Here is a 15,190-nt window from a genome sequence, read left to right on the forward strand (position 1 = left end):
CGATCTTCTTGCAGCAGCGCCGCGTGGGGTTCCCGGGGGAGGGGGGCGACCTCCCCCTCAGTCTTTGTTTAGATGCCCAGGGGAACCCCAGCTCGGAGGAGGCAGCACCCCTCCCCCACCCTCCCCACCCGTTCGGCTGCCAGGGCACCGCTGGGCAAGGCCCTGGGGGGGTCAGGAAGAACCGGGTGCTCTGGGGCCTTGGGTCCTGTCACCCGTCTCAGAGCCCGAGGTTCCCTGGGGGACTCCTGCGGGAGGGACCACCCTCCCCCACCGGGTGGCAAGGTCATTGCTCCCCTCAGTTCACCTCCACCTTCTGGGAGACCCCTGCCTTCCGCAGCTCACTGTGGTCTGGCCCAGGGTGTGGTTCCCACCAAGTCCCTGTGTCACGCCTCCTGCAGGCAGAATGGAAATCATGACCTGGAAACATCTCCTTGGGCAAGACAACTCCACGGGAGGGCTCCTGGGCCCGGTTCTAGTCAGGCCCTGCCTGTGACCTTGGGCCAGGCTCTGCCCCTCCCAGATTCAGCCCTTTGGTGTAGATTGAATGGATTAGACCGGGTCGTCTGGGGGGGTCCCGATGGCAGTGGGGTGGGAGGTCAAGAGCATTCTGCAGTGCCCCCCCCCACACACACACACACCTGGGCTGGTTTGTGGTGAAGCCGCGACAGCTGCTCTGAGTGATCGGATCACCAGGGCTGGCTGAGGAAGCTGCTAGGTTTGGTGGCCTCAGATGGGGTGCACGTCCCTGCTGGAGGTGCAGAACATAAACTATAGGAGGCAGCAAGCTGGGGTTCTCCTTACAGCTCTGCAGGCTCACCTTGGGGATAGATGGCCTTGCCTCCCCATTTCCTCTTTTGTCAAAGGGGGTGGGAGGGAGTCCGTGGGGACAGAGTGAACTCCGATGTCCAAAACATCCAGGAGACTGTGTGTGTGTGTGTGTGTGTGTGTGTGTGTGTGTGTACAAGTGTGGAGCCAGCCCTTGAGGACACAGGCTGGTTCTACAGTTTCAGTTTCCTGGCTGAGTGGTGCCGGGTGACTGAGCCTCTCTGAGCCTCCATGCACACTGGGTGAAACCGGGGATGATGCCGACCTCAGAGGGCTCCCCTAAGGATGAAATGATGGAACATAAAATGCTCAGTATAGTGCCAGGCACACGGTTGAAATGTTCAGTAAACAGTCATCTTTATTGTTTTTTTAAAAAAATGTTTGTATTGATTGATTGGAGAGAGAGATTTGTTGTCACTTGCTTCTGCATTCATTGGTTGCCCTGACCGGAGACCGGACCCGCGACCTTGGTGTAGTGGGATTGCCTTCATTATTGAACATGAAGCTGTTATCATCGAATTAGAGATTCGGTCAGGCTTTCCTCAGTTCTACCCTTTTCAGTAACTTCAGGCCTCGTCATTGAACAAACAAATTACTGATGTTCTAGCGACAGAATCCACGAGGCGCAGCCTGTTCTGAACGCCTCAGGGGAATCCAGGCCCCAGGAGGGTGCATGGAGCTGCCTAACAAGAGCTTTGAAACCATGACTCATCTGTCCACGTGCGGGATGGCGTCTGCCATGGCCTTGACCTAATGCGGAGAGTCCGCTTGGCTCAGATAATCCACGAATCCAAGGGAGCGTTCAGGAGGGTTAGGGTGTAGATTTGCACCCTAAAAGTGGAGACAGTAGATGATGGGGAAATGTGGTTGTAAGGACACCCCACTTCCGGGGGCTGCTGCTGCTGCAAAGGAAGGTGCTCAGGGGAGAGGCAGGTAGAGGGCCCCTTGTGGAGGATCCGTCAGGCCTGGCAATGCGGGGTCCCCTAGGAATGATGGAAGGGCATGCTCTCAGCCCCTCCTGCTACAGGCTCCTCACCCCTGCCAGGGGGGCATGGTGTTTGGGGACAGGCTGGAGGGCAGGGTTTTTAACAGAGGGAAGCAGAGCGCGACCCCGGGTCAAGCTGTTGGCTGGGGTGGGGGGCCCCTCAGAGGTGCCCTCCAGCCTCGCTCCTGATGACCTGAAAGATGCTGCCCAGCTCACTGCCTCCTCTGTACTTGCCTTTTCCCATCTGTGAAGCGGGCAGGTTGGCCTGCATGGCAGCTGGAGAGGAGACTGCCTTTCTGAAGATCTCTCGGAGCCTCCTTTCCCCATGGGGGAACTCGGGCTAACTTACCGCCAGGCGGGACGGTTGCAGGAAACAGTGGACCTACGCTGGCTAGTTTAAGCAGAAAAGGGGCTTCGTTAAAAGAGGGTGCAGCTCTCGGGACCTCAGGAGTCACACCCAACACTGCAGCCTTGGTCTGGTGTCAAAACTGCCACCGCCCCTGGGCAAGGACACAGGGGCACCCCATCGGGCCCACAGCTGCCTCGGGTGTGGCTGCCACGGCTGCCACCTCGCCACAGTGGATTCCACGTGGCCTTGTGTCACCAGCTTCCAATTCACAGTAAAAAATGGGCGTGTCTGCACTGGAGACAACTTGGGTGGATCTTGAGAGTATTATGCTCAGTGAACTCAATCAGACGGGAAAGGGCAAGACCCCTGTGATTTCACTCCTCTGCGGGCGCTAACACAAAAACAACACAGGAGCAAACAAAAAACAAACTCATGGACACAGACCACAGAGTGGTGGATACCGGAGGGGAGGGTGGGGGGGGGAGGGAGGGAAAGGTAAAGGGGTCACACATATGGTGACAGGAGGCTAGGCTTTGGGTGGGGAGCACACGGTTGAGTATACAGATGTTGTCCTGGAAAGTCATACACCTGAAATTTATGTTATTAACCAATGTTACCCCAATAAATTTAATTAAAAAAGAAAAAGAATGGGTGTGTCTGATTAGAGATCAGGTACTCTGCCAAAGCTGCAAGGGAGGCAGGGCAAAGGTGTTCTCAGCTCCTCTGGCGGGAGGCGGGCTCCACCCCGGGAAGGGCCTATCAGATGCTGGTGGCCAAGAGAGTGACCAGCACCCACCCCAGAAAGCAATGGACTTGTGAAACTGCTATGAGATTTCACGCAGGGCCTGGCGCGGAGGGGACACATGACCACTGGTCGCCGCGGTTCCTGCCGCACCACGAATCCAGCGTCAGCCGGCCGTGCTGCTTCATACTTCAGCCTGTTTTGTTTTGTTTTTTTTTTCAGCAGGTGAAAGACAAAAGGACCTTGAAAACAGTATGGCAGGCTGCCCATCCAGATGCAGAGGGCTCCGGTCCCAGCCCCGGGAGGACAGGTGACTGGGTTTTTCCATCGGGCTGATGAATTGGCTGAGTCACCCTCCCTCTCCAGTCCCCTCGTGACCACGACTGAGAGCAAATAAAAAGGGGCTCGCAGGTGGGGTCGAGGTGCAGATGAGCCTGGAGCCCTGGAAGCTTCCTCTCGTAGCAGGGGAGGGGAGGAGGGGAGGGGAGGGCAGGCACCGTCCCCCTCCCCAGTAACACTCCCCACTCACCAATCATGAGTCACAGGGCCCCAGGGAGAGAAGAGTGGATCCTTCCTCATCTTTTATCCGAGCGGCTGAGTGCCTCTGGGGTGTCCAGCCTGCTGTGCTGTGGGGTGCACTGGGGAACCGCAGCTGACCAGGGCATGACCTTGGGTTTAGGCCTGGATGAAGGAAACCAGCTTAGAGTCCCATAATGCAGGTGCGGGGCAGGCTCTGCTCACACGTGTGATTGAGGTTCTGGGGGGGAGGGGGAGGTGGGTGTGTGTCAGCAAGGGCCTCCTGGAGGAAGAGCTCGCAGAGAGGGGTGGAAGGTCAATAAAGTCAGTAGATGGAGATGGGAAAGGGATGACTGGGGGAGAGTACCATCCGTCCATCCGTCCGTCTGTCCATCCGTCCGTCCGTCCATCCATCCATCCATCCATCATCCATCCATCCATCATGCATTGGGTCAGCCAGACCCTATGCTGAGCTCAGGGAGGCGCAGAGCTGAGTTGTTGCAGCCCTGCCAGGGGCTCCCGGAAGGAGGTGGAGCAGATGGTGAGGAAGCTGGAATGAGGGAGTGAGCAGGGCGGAGTGCCTGGCCTCAGCCTGGCTCTGGAAACTCACCAGCCACCAGGTCATCTGCCCGGGCAGGCCAGGCGGGCATGGGCCACCTGGGCCATTTGCAGGTTATGTCCCCACCCCCTTTCTCCCATAACCTGTAGGATCGCCCTCCTGCAGGGCCGGCTCTTTGTGCTCCAGTAACTCCAGACCCTTCACCTTCTCCTCCCCCATCTCAGAGGACAGCAGAAGCACTTCCAGTTCCCGTTGGAAAAGCTCCCTTACGCCTGGCCTGCCTGGCTGGTGTGGCTCAGTGGTTGAGCATCCACCCAGGCACCGAGAGGTCACCAGTTTGATTCCTGGTCAGGACATGTGCCCGGCCAGCCAATCAATGTTGATGTCTCTCTCTCTCTCTCTCTCTCTCTCTCTCTCTCTCTCTCTCTCTCTCTCTCTCTCTCTCCCCCTCTCCCCTTCTCCCTCTCCCTCTCCCTCTCTCCCTTCCTCTCTCTAAAATCCATAAAAACCATATTTAAAAAAATGAAAAAACCCCTTCGCTTGTCCTGGGAGCACACACAGAGCCCCAGTTTACACCGAGTCAAGGCAACTGGTGGATCTGACAATATTTTTAAAAAATACCAGTAGTCATATATGCTCAATGCAGAAAAATCATAAGATGCAGAGGGGAAAACAAAAACCTCTCCTAATTCCGTAACATAAAAACAACCAGTGTTAACATGGTAACACTGGGGGGCTGTGTCCTTCAGCCATATATGTACGTGTGTGTGTTTTCCCCCGAGGAATCACACTGCACGTACTCACCTCCTCCTGACCACTGCGGCCCGAGGGGCCCATGAAGTCCTGGGGTGGGGGTGGGGGTGGCCCTGTGTTCTCAGACCAGATGGAGAGGGAACAAGGCCAGGAGCTCGGGAGGCCGGCTCGCCTTCCCAGGCAGGACTTGCAGCCAGCTCGGGGCTTTCCCCAGGGGCTGCCCTCGCAGACTGTCCGTGGGCAATGCTGACGCTCTTCCTGGGCCCGCAGAGAGAGAGATGACCTCCACACGGCACACCCCACTTGGGGGTGGGGGGGGGTGGAGGCTATTTTTAGCCACTCCAGCCCCTGGAGCCTTTGATTCCCAAGTCTGAGCGAGGCCATCCTGTTCCAAGTCACATAGCACCGCGGAGGCGGGAAGCGGGGCGGCATCCAGGCTACGGTTCCAAATCCCAGCTGCGCACGGACCAGGCGTGGGAGACCCTCAACCTGCCACGTGACCTGCCTGATCCTTGGTTTTCTCATCTGTAAAATGGGGATGACACCACCACCAACTTCTCCAAAAGCACGTGGAGCTGAAATGGCAACAATGGCCCAGTCAGTAGCTTGATGTTGTTAGAAGGGCAGTCCAGCCCCAAGGTCAAAAACAAACCAAGGACACAAGAGCAGGACAGAAGCGATGTGACAGGAGATTGAGGTGTTCCGTTCATTTCTAGCTGACTGTGAGATCCCCAAACATGCTGGTCAAATCTGGTTTAATATTCAGAGTACATCTAGAACTTCTAAAACTCAACAACAAAATCTCATTTTAAAACAGGTGAAAGAATTGAATAGACAGTTTTCCAAAGAGCACAAAGAGATGTTCAGTGTCACTAACCATCGGGAAGATTCTAATGAAAACGACAATGAGATACCACCTCGCACCCATTCGCATGGCTACTATCAAAAAACCAGAGAACAAAAAGTGTTGGCGAGGATGTGGAGAAATGGGAAGCCTTGTGCACTGTTGATGGGAATGTAAAATGGGACAGCCATTCTTGAAAACAGTATGAAGGTTCCTCCAGAAATTTGAAATAGAATTACCATATGATCCAGCAAGTCCTCTTCTGGATAGATTCCCAAGAGAATTGAAGGCAGGGTCTTGAAGAGACAGTTGTACACTGATGGTCATAGTAGCCAGTGGGCTAGGGCTTATCTTAAAAAATTGAGCTCAGCCGGTGTGGCTCAGTGGTTGAGCGTCAACCTATAAACCAGGAGGTTACGGTTTGATTCCCGGTCAGGGCACATGCCCAGGTTGCAGGCTTGATCCCCAGCATGGGGGCATGTAGGAGGCAGCCGATCAATGATTTTCTCTCAACATTGATGTTTCTCTCTCTCTCTCTCTCTCTCCCCAACTCTCTGAAATCAACAGAGAAATATTTAAAAAATATATATATATTAAAAAAGCATAAGACAGAGGACATGAAAGGATGTCCCTGGCATAATGATTTTTTATTTTGTTAATCCTCAGCCGAGGATATTTTTCCATTGATTTCTAGAGAGAGTGGAAGGAAGAGGGAGAGAGAGAGAGAAACACCGATGTGAGAGAGACGCATAGATTGGTTGCCTCCTGCACACGCCCTGACCAGGGCCGGGGAGCCTGCAGCCGAGGCGCGTGCCCTTGAGTGGAATCGAACCCGGGACCCTTCAGTCCGAGGGCTGATGCTCTGTCCACTGAGCCAACCCGGCTAGGGCTCCATGGCATAATTTTTGAACGAGAGAAACAAATTTCACAAATGCACCATTCATTCGATCCACAGATATTTTCAGTGTCTGCCATGTACCAGGAGCTGGGAACACAGCAGTGAAGGAAACAGGAGGGGTTAGAGTCCCTTCCCACGTACAGTCCGTCTACAGAAACACGTGTGTGCATGAACAACAGGTGTCCTCTTAAGAGGAAACGCTGGGCGAGGGTCCTGGGAGAGGACGCGCCGCCGTGGGAGTGACGGGATGGGCCCTTTGCCTTGCGTGGTCTCAGCTTGCATTATTTTTTCAACAAGTATTTCTTATTTCTGCTCAAAAAATGAACTAAGGGACAGTTATCGGGCCAAGTTTTCTATTATGTCTAATCCCAATTCCTCATGATGAAACCACACCATCCACAAAACAGAAAGAAGGAAAGGAAAAATAGAGGGAGGAAGGAAGGAGAGATTGGGGGGAGGGGGGAAGAACGGAGGGAAGGAAAAGGGGAGAAAAAGGAAGATCAAGCTGATTCATGTGGACTTAGAGGAGCCAGAGCCTGGGGGGCACTTAGCCAAGCCCCTCGGGGCAGCCGCTGCAGACACAAATCCTGGCACCCAAGCCCCAGCCTGCTCAGGGCAGGTGGCCAGGGACCTACTGTCCGCAAGCCCAGTCACAATCAGAAGAGGGGGACGATGGGTAAATGAGAGAAGCGTCAGGCCAGGGTTCCCTCTGACCCCGGGTGGTGACAGGCACAGCCACCAGCCTCGTTTCTACACCCAGATGCATCTCCCTCACTTATAACCATTCTGGCTCAGAGCCTGGTCTTCCCGAGCCCCTGGAACCTGCTGATTTATTTGAGAGGTTCTGCAGTCTGAGGAGGTGGGAGGAAGTCCCAGGTGGCGTATTTCTGCCATGGTGATCCCCAAGATGAACTTGGGGTGGTTCCTTCTTTGCCCTGAATTTGCTACCTCTGCGCTTGCCTTTCTGTCTCTGGGGCTGACGCTTTGTGGCTGCGGGGGCCGTGGGGCCCTGGGCCCTGTCATCTCAACCTCGTGGACTAAATTCCCCTGATAAATACTGTCTCAAAATTGCAAACCTGGCTAACAGGCTGTCCGGGAACACGGCCCAGGAACAAACAAAACAAGCTTGTGTCGTCTCGTTTTCCTCCCGGTGCTTGCTGTTCTAGGGAAAAAAGACTGGACTTGAGCATCTGAAACGGTCACATGCTTTACTCAGAGCACAAGGGACCTCTGGTGCTCTCGCTGGGACACCGTGAGAGCTGTCCCTTCCCTTCAGCGCTCCCGAAAGAAGAAAAGCACAGTTTCCGTGTGTTCTGTCTCCTTGAACGGCATCCCTCCTGGACCTGAAGTTGGACAAAATTCAAACTGCTCCCAAGGCGTAGTTTTAGGTGACATGTCCCCGTCCCCTTACCTCCTCCATGTGCACTCTGCCCCAGGCCCTTTGCACATGCTGTTCCCGCTGCCTGGGACACTCCTCCCCCAGATGTCCTCCCTCCATCAGGTCTCTGCTCCAACATCACCCTCTCGGGGGGCTTCCTGGACCACCCTCTTTATTATTACTATTATTTCTAATATATATTTTTTATTGATTTCAGAGAGGAAGGGAGAGGGAGATAGAAATATCAACGGTGAGAGAGAATCATTGATCGGCTGCCTCCTGCACAACCACCACTGGGGACTGAGCCCACAACCCAGGTATGTGTCCTGACCAGGAATCGAGTCATGACCTCTTGGTTCATTGGCTGATGCTCAACCACTGAGCAACGCTGGCTGGGCCCGGACCACCCTCTTTAGAACTGCACCCCATCCCAAGACTCCCAACCCCCATCCCAGACTTATTTTTCTCCATAGCACTGTCGCTTTCAAATAGATCACGGCTTTATTTTGATTACTGTCCGCTTCCTTTCTGACATAAACCCCGCAAGGGCAGGGATTTAATGTCCATGTGCTGACCACTTAAACGTAGTCCTGGAATAATTATGGAATCTGAATTTTGTAGAGGGGTTTTGCATTATGTACCCACAACCTTATACATACTAGTATGCTAATGACTCCACCAGCTATTCCACTTCTAGGAATTTATCCCTGGGCGGTAATTGCAGATGTGTGCAAAGATATAGTTAGAAACGTTACGAAAGCAAAACACTGGGAATGAGAAGGGCTGACATTTAAGTAGCACGTACCATGTGCCAGGCCCCGTTCTGAACATTTTATGCATTTGAACTCTTTAAACCTCACAACAACCTGAGGACCCATCTATTGTTGTCTGGATTTTACCCGCAAGGAAACGGGCGGAGGGCCTGCCCAATACATAATACGGCCAAGACCGACAGGGAGCCCATATTCTTAACCACCCTACGGGTTAGCTAAGCTGGATGAGCGCCAACCTTTATTTGTGCTTTTTAAACATATGTTTTTGGTTTTTTTAAAAATCTATTTCAGAGAGGGGAAGGGAGAGGGAGGGAAGGATAGAAACATCAATGATGAAAAAGAATCATGGATCGGCTGCCTCCTGCACGCCCCCCGCTGGGGATCGAGCCCACAACCCGGGCATGTGCCCTGACGGGAATCGAGCCTGGTTCATAGGTTGACGCTCAACCACTGGGCCACGCCGGTTGGGGCTGTGTTGACTTTCAAAGCCCTGCTCCCCCAGCCCACTGCCCTTACGTAACTGTCAGCAGGGCCCACGGCATCAAGGGACCGGCCCTGACACCGGGAACTGAAGGTGACAGCGCTGCTGGTTGCAAAAATAGGGGGCCCAAGGCCTATTTGGGTTCTATTTTTATGAAAAGCCCGTTAACTTGTGTCTGTCGGAGCAGCTCCACGCTGAGGCTGGGTGCTGTGGAGGAGTCGGCTTAATTTTGAAGTGAGCAGCTGTTCAGCTCTTCATGGGAGGAGAACTTTCTTGTCCAAAGGAAAGGGGGTGGCGGGAGGTTGAGGTCTCAGGCTTCTGCTCAGCCCCACGGTGGGTTTTCTTGGCACATAATCTGGTAACATCCCCTGCGCAGGTCTTGGCTTAACTGAGGTTGAAGATAACACAATTTCCCTCCTCTCTCTCTCTCTCTCTGTCTGAATTTTGTGTCTTCAAACTAGATTAAAGGCTTCCAACCTGCAGCGTCCATAGTTAGTCCCTTTTGCGCCTTGTCAGGATGTAAGCACTGCCCCAGGGCACATGGAGCTAGAGGGGTGCACTTGTGTCTCTACCTCTGCACCTTGAAATCAGCCAAACTCACGTGAGTGAGCGGGGCCGTCTCTCTCCAGTCCAGGCCGGGGAGTGCGACCCGCAGGCTGTGCCGTGCCCCCCTACACGCCTGCATTCATTCGGGGCTACACAGCTTGCAGTTCACCCACCCAGGGACGAAGCCCTCCGTGGGGCAGCTCGGCGCTCCGTGCTCAGGGGGCGCCGTGGGTTTGGGGGCCTCGGATTTGCGTTGCTAAGAAATTGACAGGTGCTGCGATGCTGTCCGTGTAGGGGCCACACTTTGAGAACCACTGCTGTAGGATTTTGCTTAAACGTCACCCCCTTTGGAGGCCGATGCGTGCATGCACACACACACACACACACACACGTACATACATGTGCCTTGGCTTGGGAAGCCGCTCCTGCCACAGGCGCTCAGTCTGCATGGCCCTTCCTGGGCTCTTGCTGTGGTGGTCTGCCCCCCACCCCGCCCCCTGCCTCCTTCCCCCACTTCACCTTGCCCTTCAAGCTCCTGTCACCCAGGCCTGCTTTCCTTCGACAGAACAAGCCAAGACACAGACCTTGCCCTTTCCTGCCCCAGGGCCTTGGTACTTGCTGCACCGTAACACAGACAGGCCTTCCGTCAACACACGGTTTAAAGACGGCGCCCCCGGCGGTTCCCCTCACATGCCCTTTAATTCCCATCACAGGTCTTGTTGCCGTCAGGCCCCAGCCCCTGGAGAATGTCAACCCCCGGAGGGCAAGGAGGAACGACCACTCCGCCCCCCACCTCGGGCCCCGGCCCCGTGCCCAGCACTGGCCCGTGAATGAATGGGGATTAGCTTCTCTCTCGGTGAAACCCACACTGGGAGAGGCTGGCCCCCAGCCAACCTGGTCCCGTGGGCTCTTCTTTCTGCGACCTCCCTTCCCAGCAGGCTCCTCGCACTTGGTTTTGAGCCAGGGGTGGAGTGCGGATGGAGGGAGGCAGGGAGCCCCTGGAACAGCCAACGTTGCAGATGACACCCATCTACTTGAGCCCAGAGGGCTGCACTGTGTTCTGCCAACTGGGATGCCCAGATTACGCCGGCCAAGGGCCCCGGGGGCGAGGCCACGCGAAATAACTTCTCGAAAATAGCAACTTGCAATCTGAGGAATGAGCACGAACTGTCAATGACAGGAGCAGGGATTGGAACCAAAAGGAGTCCGATTTGTATCGCAGATGACGGTTTGTGATGGGACATGGGCACAGGCTGGGCCAGTTTCCCCCAAAGGAGGCACTTAGGGGTGACGGTGTGGCGGTGCCTGTAGAAACGGCGTGGGAAGGACCACAGCCGAAGAGCGGCTGAGAGAGTCCAACTTTCAGAACCAGCGGGGCCTGGGCTCCGGCCGGGGCTCGGCACTTGCTTTAGCAGTTACTTACCCTCACCGAGCCTGTCTCTTTCTCAGGAAAAGGAGGCAAAGTAGGGATTTATCTCTTAGGGTTGCTGTGAAGAGTAGACGAGGTACTGCCTATGAGGTCGGTACCGTGGTGCCTGGCACAGAGTAAGTGCTCCATGAACGATAGCTATTGCTGCTAGAGCACTTCACATTTTTAAAAAATTTTCTGAATTGTGGTAAAAAGCGTACCCTACTTTTTCCCCACCCCGTGTCATAGAAAAATAAAAGATTGGAAACGAACCCAACGCCCAGTGATAAGAGAATGCTCCTAGAAACTGCGCCATGTTCCCACCATAGAATATCCTTCAGCAATAAAAACTAACTGCAGTAGCATTGCCCAAAGTCACAACGTAAAACCAAGCGAAAGAAGCCCAGCCCGGCCGGTGTGGCTCAGCGGTTCAGCTTTGACCTATCAACCAGGAGGTCACGGTTCAATTCCCAGTCAGGGCACATGCCCCTATTCCGGCTCCATCCCCAGTGTGGGTGGGGTGGGGTGCGGAAGGCAGCCACTCAATGATGCTCTCTCATCGTTGATGTTTCTCTCTCCCTCTCCCTTCCTTTCAGAAATCAATAAAAACTACACTTAAAAAAAAAAAAGATGCACAAAAGCTAATCAAAATAATATACACATTAGGTAGACAGAGCAACGGGGAAAAGAAACGCAAAGTCTAGGAGAGGGGGCCTGGCAGGAGCTACACAGAAGCATGGCTTGTGTCCCAGCACTTAAACCAACGGTAGCTCATGGGCGGTCATGCTATTACCACACTTCATAACCTCAAGATGTGTTACATTTCACGTGGATTCCATACAACGGGATGAAAAGCTTTTGTAAACAGGCTCTAAGCCAGTGGTTCTCAACCTTCTGGCCCTTTCAATGCAGTTCCTCATGTTGTGACCCAACCATAACATGATTTTCGTGGCTACTTCATCACTGTCCTGTTGCTACTGTGACGAATCGTCATGTAAATATCTGAGATGCAGGATGGTCTTAGGCGACCCCCGTGAAAGGGTCGTTCAACCGCCCAAGGGGTCGCGACCCACGGGTTGAGAACCGCCGCTAGTAAGCTATTGCGGCGGCTACCAGCTTAGGGAGCTCTGATAAGAAACTCCGTCATCTGCTTATTTGGGAAGAATCTGAAGGAGCAGGCCAGTCACTGCCTTCGAGGCCTTCAAAACAAATTCCAAATTCTGGGCACATAACCCGGAGGAGGCGGGCGGGGGGGGGGGGGGGGGGAGAAGGGGGGGAGGGGAGACACAGAGAAAGATCTCGGACAGGAGGAAGCTGGGCTGAGCTGCGGCTGAGCCAGCTCCCGGGACGGGGAGAGCTGGTGGGCCTGCGCCCTCCTGCGCTTTGGCCCAAGTCAGGCAGACATGGGCATCTACGTTTCTAGAAGGAAACAGAGGTGCCAGCGCTAAGTGATGGGGCCCCACAGAGAATACTGTCAAGCAGTCACCCCCAAACCAGTTCTCTCGCTCTGGCTTCCAGAGCCCATGTCCATCCCTGGGGCCCGAGGACATGACCGCTTTCCGGAGATTTGTTCGGCACCGGAGTCCCCGGGGACCCGGTCGCATCGCGTGAGGACACCCGGGAGGCGGGGCACGTGGGCTGTGACTGAGCAAGGCCATGGGCGCACCTCCACTGAGCCCGGCCAAACACGGCTCTCTCCACACACAGCCACCCGAGGCACATTCTTCTCCTATGACTGGTTTTATTGGCAGAAAAGCCTTTCAAAATCACAGCCGCCTGCGGAAATAAGTCTTTCACAACAGAGGGAGGGTTTCTCCGTTTTTATTGATCTCTTTTAAAAAGGCCTTCGACTTTGGAAACTTGATTTTCACTGCAGGCCACACCTGGACACGATGCTTCCTGTCCGACCGTGTGCTCCTCCTAAGAATCTCTGAAATGATCTATCTGTTTTAGACACTCAGCGGTTCTCAACCTGTGGGTCGCGACCCCTTTGGGGGTCGAACGACCCTTTCACAGGGGTCGCCTAAGACCAGCGGAAAACACTTATATAATTACATATTGTTTTTGTGATTAGTCACTATGCTTTCATTATGTTCAATTTGTGACAATGAAATTGGGGGTCACCACAACATGAGGAACTGTATTAAAGGGTCGCGGCGTTAGGAAGGTTGAGAACCACTGCTCTAGACATTCAGCGAGTAGCACCCTCTGAAATGTGCTCAAGGTCTGAGCGGGCTCCAAACCTGAAAAAGTGCTTCCTGGACAGCTCGGGTCTTTGAAAAGAAGCACAGTGCCTGGCCGGTGTGGCTCAGTGGGTTGGAGCGTCATCCCGTGCACCAAACGGTAGCGGGTTTGATTCCCAATCAGGGCACAGACCCAGGTTTCGGGTTTGATCCCGTCAGGGTTTGTGGAGGAAGCAACCGATGAATGCTTCTCTCTCACATCGATGTTTCTCTCTCTCTCCTTCTCTCCCCATTCCTCTTTCTTGCTCTCTTTTAAAATGTTTTTACTGATTTCAGAGAGAGGAAGGGAGAGGGAGAGACAGAAACATCAGTGATGAGAGAGAATCATTGAACAGCTTCCCCCTGCAGGCCGCCTGCTGGGGACGGAGCCCTGACTGGGAATCGAACTGTGACCTCATGGTTCATCGATCAATGCTCAACCACTGAGCACACTGGCCGGGCTTTACTTAATATTTACCTGGAATCTTGACTAAAGCAGTGAGTGCGTGGGCATGAAATGCTAAATTAGAAAATGACAGTGTCTTTTGAGAAGTTTTCAAAATGTTTCAGTCCTGAACCTGAGAGACAACCAAGTGCCAAGTCCTCTTGTTCCATTAAGATAAGGCCACTCTCCGGGAACAACTGCGGTGTCTGTCCCTCCTGTGAGTCTGGCAGTGTTGGCTTCAATGCTTGCTTCTGTCTCCAGTCTCTCTGGGGGCATTGAGATGCATTCTTGCCACACTTAAAAAAAAAAAAAAAATAGCCCTGACTGGTCTGGCTCAGTGGATAGAGCGTCGGCCTGCAGACTGAAGGGTCCCAGGTTTGATTCTGGTCAGGGGCATGTACCTTGGTTGCAGGCACATCCCCTGTAGGGAGTGTGTAGGAGGCAGCTGATCAATGTTTCTCTCTCATCAATGTTTCTAACTCTCTATCCCTCTCCCCTCCTCTCTGTAAAAAATCAACAAAATATATTTTAAAAATAAAAAAAAATATATATATATATATTGATTTCAGAGAGGAAGGAAGAAGGAGATAGAAACATCAATGGTGAGAGAGAATCATCCATCGGCTGCCTCCTGCACGCCCCACACGGGATCGAGCCCACAACCCGGGCCTGTGCCCTGACTGGGGATCGAACCGTGACCTCCTGATTCATAGGTCGACGCTCAACCACTTAGCCTCGCCGCCTGGACTCACCACACTTTTCCTTCACTGAGTCATAGCATTCTTCTCTCCCTGTTGCAATGGAATATACTCCTCAGCTGTTCATTTGCTTTTCTGCATCCAAAAAAAAAAAAAAGTCACACGCTGGCTGCAGGGAATGAACTTTACTTGCAAAAGGGGAGCCACGCGAATCGCGTGGGAGCCACATAAACTTCTCTCTTCAAGGGCGAGAGGGAGCAGAAAACATCACCAAGATCTAAAGCTCGGGGCTTTTTTTGGTTTTAATTGGCCAGAGGTGGGCAAGGAGCCTCTGGTTCTGTGTGTTCTCTTTGCGGCTGCGGCTTCGTCGGAAACGTTAGCAGTTCCCAGGCGCTATTTTCGGAGCTGCGCTGACACTTGTTAATAACGTTGGCGTAGAAAGCGTGCTCATTTGAAACTCATTTAGACACCAAGAGAATTAGCTGGGATGTGCCAGATGGGAAAGGGGAGGAGATCAAGGGGCTGCTATCAGAGAGAGAATGCTGAAAGTTTTAAGGCAAATCAGAGGCCCTTCTCCATCAGATGCAAGTACTGGGGGGAAAGTTTCATTTTCAGGGGAAATGCAAATATTCTTTCCCTCCTTGAGCTTAGCAGCAGCTTGCTCCTGGGGAGGCCAAAGAGGCCCCTAGTCAGCCCGTTACCCAACCCTATGCAGGGAATCCTTTCTGATAAGCTCAACTTCTTAAAAATAATAATTATATATATATA

Source organism: Myotis daubentonii, chromosome 15, assembly GCF_963259705.1.
Source record: "Myotis daubentonii chromosome 15, mMyoDau2.1, whole genome shotgun sequence".
Lineage (NCBI taxonomy): Eukaryota > Metazoa > Chordata > Mammalia > Chiroptera > Vespertilionidae > Myotis > Myotis daubentonii.